At 40.3% G+C, this 13,379-nt stretch overlaps 1 protein-coding gene and 1 pseudogene across 5 annotated transcripts in view; both read left to right on the top strand.

The window, feature by feature from the left end:
- Sgcz (sarcoglycan zeta) overlaps window positions 1–13,379 on the top strand; it is a 1,143,866-nt gene that overhangs the window by 865,858 nt on the left and 264,629 nt on the right. The gene's annotated exons all lie outside the window — the stretch shown is intronic.
- Gm16205 (predicted gene 16205) lies at window positions 6,718–8,475 on the top strand (annotated as a pseudogene).

Below are 13,379 nucleotides of genomic sequence, written 5' to 3'. Positions count from 1 at the left end.
AATGGTTGGTCCCCACACATTCAAGATATTTTTGTCTTTGCATCCTCAGTGATGACTCTCTTTGTTTAAACTGTATGGCGCCACGTCAGTGTTGTGTCTTGTCCTTCACATTTCCTGACTGTCTGCACTCATGTTTTCTCCAGACATTTACAAGAATCTATCATATTCTTTTGTTGCCCTCCTGTATTAGTTTGCTCCAAATCAGTTTGATGTCTATCCAGAGAAGCAGAAGTGTTTTTGGACAATCACACTCACTAGATCAGCCCATGATCTGTGAGCACAAAGTTCTTCCATTGCCAGTATGCTACGTAATTTACATGTTTCTTTTCTCAGTATTCTTTTAAAGATTTTTCTGTCTCATTCCATCAGAGTGCACTACCACAAGATCTCCAAGTCCCTCACCTTCTCCCTTGTTAATACCTTTATTGCTAGGAGGGTTTCAGAGAGTTAGGATTTAGGAGATGATCTTGTGCAGAAGAAACATTCAATTTATTTACTCCAAGGATTATTGAGTGACATAATTACATTCCTTTCATGTAGGTACTCACAGGCATGTACATTCACCATAACTGCAAACATGTCATTATTTCATACTAACAGAGTTTCTATTGCACACTTAGCCTACATAGAACTTTAGTACTCATCTTGCAAGCACTTACTGAGGGAAAAGTATAAACATTCCATTCAAAATCCAACACCTACTTATCTAAGTCTCATTTACTTTCTGCTCCGGTTTTCTAGAATCTCAATGTATTGTGTTTCTCCATTCCCATTGCTTTCTCCTAGATAGTGAATCCCACATCAACCTCCACATTGTGACCTCTAAATATTATAAATTTAGCTTTTATTTTCTTATTTTTTGAATATTTTTATTAGACATTTTCTTTGTGTACATTTCAAAAGTTACCCCTCTCCTGGTTTCCTCTCTAAAAACTGTCATCCCATCCCCCCTCCTCCTACTTCTACGAGGGTGTTCTACACACCCACTTCCCCATCCTGGCATTCCCCTACACTGGGGCATAGAACCTTCACAGGACCAAGGGCCTCTCCTCCCTTTGATGTCTGACAAGGCCATCCTCTGCTACATATGCAGCTGGTATGATGGGTCCCTTCATGTGTACTTTTGGTTGGTAGTTTAGTCCCTGGGAGCTCTGGGGGATAGGGGATCTGGTTGGTTCATATTATTGTTCCTCCTAGGGGAATGCAAGCTCAATAAACTCCTTGGGTGCTTTCTCTACCTCCTCCATTGCGGATGAAGTCATGGGTCACTCCATGTGTACTCTTTTGTTGGTGGTTTAGTCCCAGGGAGCTGTGGTGGAGGTCTGGTTGATTGATATGATATGGGATTGCAAACTCCTTTAATTCCTTCAGTCCTTTCTCTAACTCCTCTATTGGGGACCCTGCACTCGGTCCAATGGTTGACTGTGAGCATCTGCCTCTGTATTTGTCAGGCTCTGGCAGTCTCTCAGGAGACAGCTATATCAGGCTCCTGTCAGCAAGCACTTGTTGGCATCCATAATAGTGTCTGGGTTTGGTAACTGTATATTGGATGGATCCCCAGGTGGGGCAGTGTCTGGATGGCCTTTCTTTCAGTCTCTTCTCTACACTTTGTCTCTGTATCTCCTCCTGTGGGTATTTTGTTTCCCCCTTCTAAGAAGGACCAAAGTATTCACATTTTGGTCTTCCTTCTTCTTGAGTTTCATGTAGTCTGTGAATTGTATCTTATGTATTAGCTTTTGGGCTAAAATCCACTTATCAGTGAGTACATACCATGTGTGACTTTTTTGTGATTAGGTTATTTTCTTTCATATAAAACTCCTTTATAGATGAAGAGAAAATAGTATGAGATAAACATTATCACTTTCCAATTCTATATATTACAGTGCACCTATCAGTGTGATTAATATTTTCATGGCAAGATAACTTCCTGATTAGTGGCTCTCTCATTAACCTGTGAGGTTATTTGATGAACCAATCCAAGAACAGAGTCTTTATTTACTTTTCTAGCATGGGTAGAGAAGAAAAAACTGAAAGGTTAATGAAGAAAAAATGATTGTGCTAGAGTTTTCCCAATATTTAGAAGTTCTTTGGGGTGCATTTCAGAAATTCAGGATAAAACTATTGTCTAAATTTAGATTTTTGACTGACATGTTCATCAATAAAAGCATTATTTTCAATACCCAAATTTTATTTCTTGAACCAGATGTGTTTTCATTAAACTGAACTGACTTCTTATAAAAAGACAGGTTAATGATTTTAATGACACTTGTTTCTGATAATTTATTCAGGAGACTTAGTCTCTAATTGTCTCCTGGGAATATTGTAGCAAAGCAGTCTCCTCTATGAACATCTGGATTCTTTGAAGATGAAGTTTACTTTAAATTTTAAGTTTGACAAATGTCAAAGATTTGACGAAGGTGTCTAACATCTGGGAACAAAATTATTTCCTTGAATATTTAAAATATTTTTTTGAAACAGACAGCAAGAATAATTTTATTGGTTTCTACCCAATAATATTTATAGATCTCCTTTACAATGCTAACGTGTTTATCTGTGTGTTGCTTTTTTAAGCTGTTGAATAATACATTCATGTTTGTGAATGGCATCATACTTATGTGTGCACAGAAGTTACACTCTACGATCTGCTTAACACATCTGTATTATATGCTCAGTAAGAGACAGGGAACTTTCATTTGCATCAATTAATTTGCATGTTTCACCAGTAAGCATGAGCTTTATTAATTAGTTATGTCACAAATCCATGTTTACATATTCATAAATTCCACTAAGCACCAAAACCACCTCACATTTACTTAATGTCCATAAATCTCATTACAGCTAGAACAAGTATGTCTCATAGAGTTTCCATGGTGCCTTTTATTAGAAAGTTATATAATTTTAAACAAATGGCTTGTGCTTTCAACAGAAATGTAGGTAGAAGATGCCTTAATTTTGAAAAGAGGACTTTAGTATTAATATCTAGGTCTGCATATTCAGTCACTTTTTTCTTATATTGAAAATAGAATCTTTTCTCGTGCAATATATCCAGATTATGGTTTACCTTTCTCCAGTCCACTCAGTTCCTTCCCACTTCTCCTTCCTTCCAGATTCACTCCTTTTCTGTTCTTCATTAGAGAGAGAGAAAAAAAGGGCTTCTAAGAGATAACAATTAAACATGACAAAATGAAATACAGTAAGATGAAGCAAAAACTGTTATATCTTCATCGGAAAAAGAAAGCCAACAAGAGAAAAAGAGTCCTAAAAGCAGGCACATGAGTCAGAGACCCACTAATTCTTCACAGTCAAAAGTCCCATGAAAAATATGAAGATAATAGCTATAATATATGTGAAGAGTTCCTGCTTCATATCCCTGAAGCATCCATGATTGCTGCTCTTGCCTCTGCCAGCCTATCTGCTGCTTACTTGGTTGATTTAGAGGCCCATGTCTCCAGGTGACCTCCATCCATCTGGATCTTTTTTTTTTTAATTTTTTATTAGGTATTTAGCTCATTTACATTTCCAATGCTATACCAAAAGTCTCCCATACCCACCCACCCCCACTCCCCTACCCACCCACTCCCCCTTTTTGGCCCTGGCATTCCCCTGTACTGGGGCATATAAATTTTGCGTGTCCCATCTGGACCTTAAAATCTCCCTTGGGTTTCCTGAGCTTTGAGGGGAGGGATTTGATGGAAAAATCCCATATAGCCCTCCCCTCTACATAAAGTCTAGCTCTGGGCCTCCTCATCTGTTCCCTTCTGCCAAAGGAAACCTGTCTGATAATGACCGGATAAGAAATCAGCAGAATATTATTAGGACTCATATCATATACAAACATGCTCACTTACACATACATACACATACATACACACATAGAGTCAAAGACATATTTGTGTGTGTGTGTGAGTGTGTGTGTGTGTGTGTGTGTGTGTGTACACTAAGACAAGTAGATCTCTGGGGTTCCTAGTCTCTGATTCTTGATTATGCAAGCAATATCATGTTTAGGAACTTAAGTTAAATCAGACATTGGTCAGCTATACCCACAAGTGCTGTGTCATCATTGCCTTAGCATGTTTTGCAGGCAGGACCGATAGTAGGTCAAAGGCTTTGTGGCTGCATTGTTTTTCATGTTTCTCTTTTAGTAGCCAGCCAAATATCTTCCCTCACCAAAGACTTTAGAATATAGGGGTGAAGGTTCCATGTAGGCACAAGCCCAACATCTCCATGTTCACTCAGTTAAGTGGGTAATACTCTTGGCAGTGGAGTCCCACTGTCTCTTTGTGGAGAGCAGCCCTTTGGTTTAACAACAGCCTGACTCTTTGGGAATTTCCATGGGTCTCCCTTGGCCAGTAATTCAGCTGAATGGAACACAGTATGTTTTTTTCTATCATGTCTACTATGCCATATATTTTGCCCTTCATGTTTTGTACGCCTTTGGTGATGCTTTTCTCTGGCGCTCCTGTCCAAATTCATAAATGTTTCATTTCCAGAATTCTCTCAGTTGAAGGTTTGAGTTTCTTTGTTTTGTTGTTGTTGTTGGGTTTTTTGTTTTCATTTTCATTTTAAGTCTTCAAAAATTTATATTTATTTTCTTCAATTCTTTCTGTTTTCTGGTCTTTCTCTAAGTGATTTATTCATTTCTCCATTTTTTTTAGTTTTTTTTTTAAGTTTTTTCCCCTGGATTCATCAAGGGATTATTTATTTCTGCTTGAGGAACACTGTCATCTCCATATAGTTTTTTTTTTTTAAGAAATTTGGAATATTCAGGAATGTTGAAGTAGAAAAGGTGAGTTCTAGTGAAGAAATATTGCTTTAGCTGTTATTGATTGTGTTTTTACTCTCATATCTATGCATATGGGCTTGGTTTTGCATCTATGTATTATGGGTCTAGGTGATAATATCTAAATTTGTCTTTGTTAGGAGGGAATTTTGTTTCTCACTTTCTGTTGTATGGATGTTGAGGATTGTGATGGTTGGTTGTTTTTTGCCCGGTTTTCTGGTTGGCTCCTAGCTGATTTGTTGATAGGGAATGTCTGATGTTATGGGAGGCTAGGATGCTGGGATTATTTGGAATAGTAAAGGTTGGAGGAGAAGGTCTTCCTGATTTCTTGAACATGGTGTCAGAGAAGAAATGGAGACTACAGCAGGTATTCAGATACAGATCTCAGTATGAGACTCCAAACATGGAGCAGTCGGAGAGGTGTGGATCGGCCTTCCGCCTACTTGTTGCCCTGGAAGGAACTAGTCCTTAAGTTAGCAGGAGGTATTTGCTGAGTTTGAGATTTGGGACAAAGCAGCAAGTCAGGAAAGGAAGGGTAAAAATGAGGAAGATTTGGGATATCCACAGATGGGACCAGAATACAGGGAAGGCTACCAAGGTTATTCTTTTACAGAACTGAGGATAAAACTGGGGCAACTGTTCTGGGGAACAGAGAGAGATAAGTTAATAGGCAGCTTACCTGGTTTTCTAGTAGATATGGCCTTTGACAGGGGGTTGCCTGCCAGAGTTGGGGCTTTGGATACAGTGACCCAGTGATAGGAGGAGAGTAAGGAAGGGATGGTAAGTGGAATCCACAAGAAATGTGGGCAGGGGCCAGTGGGAGAATGAAGATTGAAGCTTGAGTTCTATAGTAGTACTACAGAATAGCCTGAGAGATTAGCTTTGAATGGAAGGAAGGAGTGGTGAGGGTTTTCAAATAGTTTCTCTGTTCTGCTTAGGTGGTGTACATATTTATTTCCTGAAATGATTTTTTGAGATAAACTTTCTACCCAAGCTTTATGAATCCATGGCTTGGGCTGAGCCCAGAGTGTTTCTCTGTCACTATCCCTAGGTCTCAGTCTAGCAGCTTCTAGCTTCCATACAAGCTAATTTGAAAGCCCAGAGTTTGAAGACTTCAGAATCCAGCCACCATCTGATAACCTAGGCCTAGAATGTTTCAGACTCCAAGACTTACTGCTGAGTAAATTCACCCTTTCTTTCTGAACTCTGTGTGGTTGGTTCAACTCAGCTATTCTGGCTCAAACTCCTCTCCAAGCTGACTAATTTAAATTGGCTCCTCTCACTTTCTGACTGAATTGATCAGCTTGTAAAGACTATCTCTGAACTCCATGAATTGAACTGCACCAAGCCGAATTTAACTGACTAAATTAAACTGAGTCTCTCTCTCTCTCTGAAATACATTTAAGTGACCTCTCTTTCCTGTGAGTTCTCATGATATTTGAGTGTATCCTGTCTCTGACTCATTCTGTCAAATCTTTCTCTGATTCACCAGTTTGTCTGCCCCTCAATTAGATGTCACTTTCTTTTTTTCTTTGTTTTCTTTATTTTTTTCTTGTGTGTGTGTGTGTGTGTGTGTGTGTGTGTGTGTGTGTGTGTGTGTGTGTGTGTGTGTTTTCAAGACAGGGTTTCTCTGTGTACCTCTGGCTGTCCTGGAACTCACTCTGTAGACCAGGCTGGTATTGAACTCAGAAATCTGCCTGCCTCTGCCTCCCAAGTGCTGGGATTAAAGGTTTGCGCCATGACCTCCCAGCAAGTTGTCACTTTCAAACATGGCTGCATCCTTCTAAAAAGTAATCTTACCTTCAAAATAAAGATGTATACCAAAGGCATATGTGTATTCCAGACAGATCATACTGTAACCCAAGGCATGGCTGCATACTTGCCAGATCATAGAGACTTAGAAGTTCTTTGGAGAGGGAAGGAAGCAAGCAGGCTGAGGGTGGGGGAGGGGGATGTGGTGCTGCGGAGGCTGCCACTGCAGCTGCCACTGCCTGCTCATGCCTGGGTGTCCCAGAGGCGGCTACTGGGAGCCATGGGAGCAGCTGCAGTGCTCTGCCATACTGTGTCTGGCCTGGCCTGGCCCTCGCCTCTGGTTCTTGGCGGCCGAGTGACAAAATAAAGGAGTAAATGGATCCAGTAATTGGAATGACTCCAGATAAGAGAGCTGAGAAGGTTGCAGGACTGAGTCAGATTTACAAAATCGGAAGTTTGCCTGAAGCTGGGGTTGCTGCCAGGCCAAAGACCACTTTTGTGGCCAGTGAGTCAGCAGATGACAAGCTAACAAACTTGAACTGGCTTCATGAGAGCAATAACCTTCTAACAAACCTCAGGCTTGAAGGCCTTCCCATGGTCAGTCTGCTGTATGACATAGAGGGAGATGAGATGCCATCCTTTGGACCATCGTGCTACCAGAACCCAGAAAAAAAAATCAGCAACTTCAAAGCCCCCATACTCCCTTAGTCTTCTCATTTATATGGCTATTGAACACTTGCCAAATAAATGTTTGCCCGTCAAAGAAATTTACAGCTGGATTCTGGATTGCTTCCCATACTTTGCCACTGCACCTACAGGCTGGAAGAATTCTGTTCTGCATAATCTGTCCCTGAATAAATGTTTTCAGAAAGTGGAAAGAAGTCATGGCAAGGTTAATGGAAAAGGCTCCTTATGGTGCGTTGATGCAGAATATAAGCCCAATCTTATGCAGGCCTTAAAGAAGCAACCTTTTTCTTCTCCACAAAGTGCTTCTTTATCACCTCTCTACTTAAGCTCTGTTCTCAAGCAAAGCCAAGTGCAAACTCTTAAAGAATCTGATATTGATGCAGCCACTGCAATGATACTTTTAAATACTTCAATAGAACAAGAGATTTTAGAATGTGAGAAGCCACTGCCTCTTAAAACATCACTGCAGAAGAAGAGGAGTTTCGGCAGCGCGTTCAGTGCCCCCAGTGCTGTGAGACTGCAGGAGAGCTGGTCTCCAACCGCCAGCATCGACCCAAAAGCAGACCATAACTACAGTGCCAACAGCGTGGCGGCCCAGCGTTGCGCATCCAGGGCTAGCATGCCTTCTCTATCTTCTGTGGATGAGGCATATGAATTCATCCCAAAGAGTAGCCATGGCTGGAGCGATGTAGCGAAGGCTTCCACAGTGAAGAGTAGACAGATGCGGAGGATGAGGAGGATCCTCTGGGAGACAGTGGCTACGCACCGCACCGCACCGCAAGCTCATGGAGACAGTACTCTGAAAGGGCAGCCAGGCAAAAAGATCCCAAAACAGTCCTGTCAAGAGATTGATGAGGACCTCAAAGAAACAGCCCGGTCACTGCTCCACCTTGCTGGAATCCCGCACCTGCCTTGGTTCCCTGATAAGCACTGTGAAGGCACAGAGTCAGAAGCACCGGGAAAAGTAGAAATGCGCAGAGTGTGAAGTTATTCTAAACTGCGGCATTACTCTTCTACTTAACTTTTACAGGGATGTCAGAGCCATAGCAGACGGACCTCTTTAGCTGAGGGTGGGAGAGGGGCCACTTGTTTCTTTCTAAATCTGTTTGGTTGCTTTTCTTTCTTGTTTAATTAATCAGTTGCTCTTAGGATCATGCCTAATTGTAAATCTGACATAAAGAATCCCACAATTTAATTTCTGTGAATAAGTGTCTCCCAGATTTGGAAATTTTTGTATAGGAGAATTCTCAGCCTCTGTCTTAAACTTACAGGGAAAAAAGTCCCTTTTTTTTTTCCATTTTTTATTAGGTATGTAGCTCATTTACATTTCCAATGCTATAGCAAAAGTCCCCCATACCCACCCACCCCCACTCCCCTAACCACCCACTCCGCCTTTTTGGCCCTGGCGTTCCCCTGTACTGGGGTATATAAAGTTTGCGTGTCCAATGGGCCTCTCTTTCCAGTGATGGCCGACTAGGCCATCTTTTGATACATATGCAGCTAGAGTCAAGAGCTCCGGGGTACTGGTTAGTTCATAATGTTGTTCCACCTATAGGGTTGCAGATCCCTTTAGCTCCTTGGGTACTTTCTCTAGCTCCACCATTGGGGGACCTGTGATCCATCCATTAGCTGATTGTAAGCATCCACTTATGTGTTTGCTAGGCCCCGGCATAGTCTCACAAGAGACAGCTACATCTCGGTCCTTTCAATAAAATCTTGCTAGTGTATGCAATGGTGTCAGCATTGATGCTGATTATGGGGTGGATCCCTAGATATGGCAGTCTCTACATGGTCCATCCTTTCATCTCAGCTCCAAACTTTGTCTCTGTAACTCCTTCCATGGGTGTTTTGTTCCCAATTCTAAGGAGGGGCATAGTGTCCACACTTCAGTCTTCATTTTTTTTTTTGAGTTTCATGTGTTTAGGAAATTGTATCTTATATCTTGGGTATCCTAGGTTTTGGGCTAATATTCACTTATCAGTGAGTACATATTGTGTGAGTTCCTTTGTGAGTGTGTTACCTCACTCAGGATGATGCCCTCCAGGTCCATCCATTTGGCTAGGAATTTCATAAATTCATTCTTTTTAATAGCTGAGTAGTACTCCATTGTGTAGATGTACCACATTTTCTGTATCCATTCCTCTGTTGAGGGGCATCTGGGTTCTTTCTAGCTTCTGGCTATTATAAATAAGGCTGCTATGAACATAGTGGAGCATGTGTCTTTCTTACCAGTTGGGGAATCTTCTGGATATATGCCCAGGGGAGGTATTGCTGGATCCTCTGGTAGTACTATGTCCAATTTTCTGAGGAACTGCCAGACTGATTTCCAGAGTGGTTGTACAAGCCTGCAATCCCACCAACAATGGAGGAGTGTTCCTCTTTCTCCACATTCTCGCCAGCATCTGCTGTCACCTGAATTTTTGATCTTAGCCATTCTGACTGGTGTGAGGTGGAATCTCAGGGTTGTTTTGATTTGCATTTCCCTGATGATTAAGGATGTTGAACATTTTTTCAGGTGCTTCTCTGCCATTCGGTATTCCTCAGGTGAGAATTCTTTGTTCAGTTCTGAGCCCCATTTTTTAATGGGGTTATTTGAATTTTCTGAAATCCACCTTCTTGAGTTCTTTATATATGTTGGATATTAGTCCCCTATCTGATTTAGGATAGGTAAAGTTCCTTTCCCAATCTGTTGGTGGTCTTTTTGTCTTATTGACGGTGTCTTTTGCCTTGCACAAACTTTGGAGTTTCATTAGGTCCCATTTGTCAATTCTCGATCTTACAGCACAAGCCATTGCTGTTCTGTTCAGGAATTTTTCCCCTGTGCCTATATCTTCAAGGCTTTTCCCCACTTTCTCCTCTATAAGTTTCAATGTCTCTGGTTTTATGTGAAGTTCCTTGATCCACTTAGATTTGACCTTAGTACAAGGAGATATGTATTGATCGATTCGCATTCTTCTACATGATAACAACCAGTTGTGCCAGCACCAATTGTTGAAAATGCTGTCTTTCTTCCACTGGATGGTTTTAGCTCCCTTGTCGAAGATCAAGTGACCATAGGTGTGTGGGTTCATTTCTGGGTCTTCAATTCTATTCCATTGGTCTACTTGTCTGTCAGTATACCAGTACCATGCAGTTTTTATCACAATTGCTCTGTAGTAAAGCTTTAGGTCAGGCATGGTGATTCCACCAGAGGTTCTTTTATCCTTGAGAAGAGTTTTTGCTATCCTAGTTTTTTTTGTTATTCCAGATGAATTTGCAAATTGCTTCTTCTAATTCGTTGAAGAATTGAGTTGGAATTTCATGGGGATTGCATTGAATCTGTAGATTGCTTTTGGCAAGATAGCCATTTTTACAATGTTTATCCTGCCAATCCATGAGCATGGGAGATCTTTCCATCTTCTGAGATCTTTAATTTCTTTCTTCAGAGACTTGAAGTTTTATCATACAGATCTTTCACTTCCTTAGTTAGAGTCACGCCGAGATATTTTATATTATTTGTGACTATTGAGAAGGGTGTTGTTTTCCTAATTTCTTTCTCAGCCTGTTTATTCTTTGTGTAGAGAAAGGCCATTGACTTGTTTGAGTTATTTTATATCCAGCTACTTCACCGAAGCTGTTTATCAGGTTTAGGAGTTCTCTGGTGGAATTTTTAGGGTCACTTATATATACTATCTTATCATCTGCAAAAAGTGATATTTTGACTTTCTCTTTTCCAAATTGTATCCCCTTGATCTCCTTTTGTTGTCGATTGCTCTGGCTATTACATCAAGTACTATGTTGAAAAGGTAGGAAGAAAGTGGGCAGCCTTGTCTAGTCCCTGATTTTAATGGGATTGCTTCCAGCTTCTCTCCATTTACTTTGATGTTGGCTACTGGTTTGCTGTAGATTGCTTTTATCATGTTTAGATATGGGCCTTGAATTCCTGATCTTTCCAAGACTTTTTCATGAATGGGTGTTGGATCTTGTCAAATGCTTTTTCTGCATCTAACGAGATGATCATGTGGTTTTTGTCTTTGAGTTTGTTTATATAATGGATTACATTGATGGATTTTCGTATATTAAACCATCCCTGCATCCCTGGAATAAGACCTACTTGGTCAGGATGGATGATTGCTTTAATGTGTTCTTGGATTCAGTTAGCGAGAATTTTATTGTGGATTTTTACATCGATATTCATAAGAGAAATTGGTCTGAAGTTCTCTATCTTTGTTGGATCTTTCTGTTTTTTATGTATCAGAGTAATAGTGGCTTCATAAAATGAGTTGGGTAGAGTACCTTCTACTTCTATTTTGTGAAATAGTTTGTGCAGAACTGGAATTAAATCTTCTTTGAAGGTCTGATATAACTCTGCACTAAACCCGTCTGGTCCTGGGCTTTTTTTGGCTGGGAGACTATTAATAAATGCTTCTATTTCTTTAGGGGATATGGGACTGTTTAGAAGGTCAACTTGATCCTGATTCAACTTTGGTGCCTGGTATCTGTTCAGAAATTTGTCCATTTTGTCCAGGTTTTCCAGTTTTGTTGAGTATAGCCTTTTGTAGAAGGATCTGATGGTGTTTTGGATTTCTTCAGGATCTGTTGTTATGTCTCCCTTTTCATTTCTGATTTAGTTAATTAGGATTTTGTCCCTGTGCCCTCTAGTGAGTCTAGCTAAGGGTTTATCTATCTAGTTGATTTTCTCAAAGAACCAACTCCTCGTTTGGTTAATTCTTTGAATAGTTCTTGTTTCTACTTGGTTGATTTCACCCCTGAGTTTGATTATTTCCTGCCATCTACTCCTCTTGGGTGAATTTGCTTCCTTTTTTTTCTAGAGCTTTTAGATGTGTTGTCAAGCTGCTAATATGTGCTCTCTCCCGTTTCTTCTTGGAGGCACTCAGAGCTATGAGTTTCCCTCTTAGAAATGCTTTCATTGTGTCCCATAGTTTTGGGTACTTTGTGGCTTTATTTTCATTAAACTCTAAAAAGTCTTTAATTTCTTTCTTTATTCCTTCCTTGACCAAGGTATCATTGAGAAGAGTGTTGTTCAGTTTCCACGTGAAATTTGGCTTTCTATTATTTATGTTGTTATTGAAGATCAGTCTTAGGCCATGGTGGTCTGATAGGATACATGGGACAATTTCAATATTTTTGTATCTGTTGAGGCCTGTTTTGTGACCAATTATATGTTCAATTTTGGAGAAGGTACCATGAGGTGGTGAGAAGAAGGTATATACTTTTGTTTTAGGATGAAATGTTCCATAGATATCTGTCAGGTCCATTTGTTTCATAACTTCTATTAGTTTCACTGTGTCCCTGTTTAGTTTCTGTTTCCACGATCTGTCCATTGATAAAAGTGGTGTGTTGAAGTCTCCCACTATTATTGTGTGAGGTGTAATGTGTGCTTTGAGCTTTACTAAAGTGTCTTTAATGAATGTGGCTGCCCTTGCATTTGGAGTGTAGATATTCAGAAATAAGAGTTCCTCTTGGAGGATTTTACCTTTGATGAGTATGAAGTGTCCCTCCTTGTCTTTTTTGATAACTTTGGGTTGGAAGTCGATTTTATCCAATATTAGAATGGCTACTCCAGTTTGTTTCTTCAGACCATTTGCTTGGAAAATGTTTTCCAGCCTTTCACTCTGAGGTAGTTTCTGTCTTTTTCCCTGAGATGGGTTTCTTGTAAGCAGCAGAATGTTGGGTCCTGTTTGTGTAGCCAGTCTGTTAGTCTATGTCTTTTTATTGGGGAATTGAGTCCATTGATATTAAGAGATATTAAGGAAAAGTAATTGTTGCTTCTTTTTATTTTTGTTGTTAGGGTTGGCATTCTGCTCTTGTGGCTGTCTTCTTTTTGGTTTGTTGAGGGATTACTTTCTTGCTTGTTTTAGGGCATGATTTCCGTCCTTCTATTGCTTCTTTTCTGTTATTGTCCTTTGAAGGGCTGGATTCATGGAAAGATATTGTGTGAATTTGGTTTTGTCGTGGAATACTTTGGTTTCTACATCTATGGTAATTGAGAGTTTGGCCGGGTATAGTAGCCTGGGCTGGCATTTGTGTTCTCTTAGTGTCTGTATAACATCTGTCCAGGCTCTTCTGGTTTTCATAGTCTCTGGTGAAAAGTCTGGTGTAATTCTGATAGGCCTTCCTTTATATGTTACTTGACCTTTCTGCTTGACCTTACTGCTTT

Source organism: Mus musculus, chromosome 8, assembly GCF_000001635.26.
Source record: "Mus musculus strain C57BL/6J chromosome 8, GRCm38.p6 C57BL/6J".
NCBI classification, from domain to species: Eukaryota; Metazoa; Chordata; class Mammalia; order Rodentia; family Muridae; genus Mus; species Mus musculus.
The sequence above is the reverse complement of the archived record's forward strand: the minus strand, read 5'-3'. Positions and strand labels throughout refer to the sequence as shown.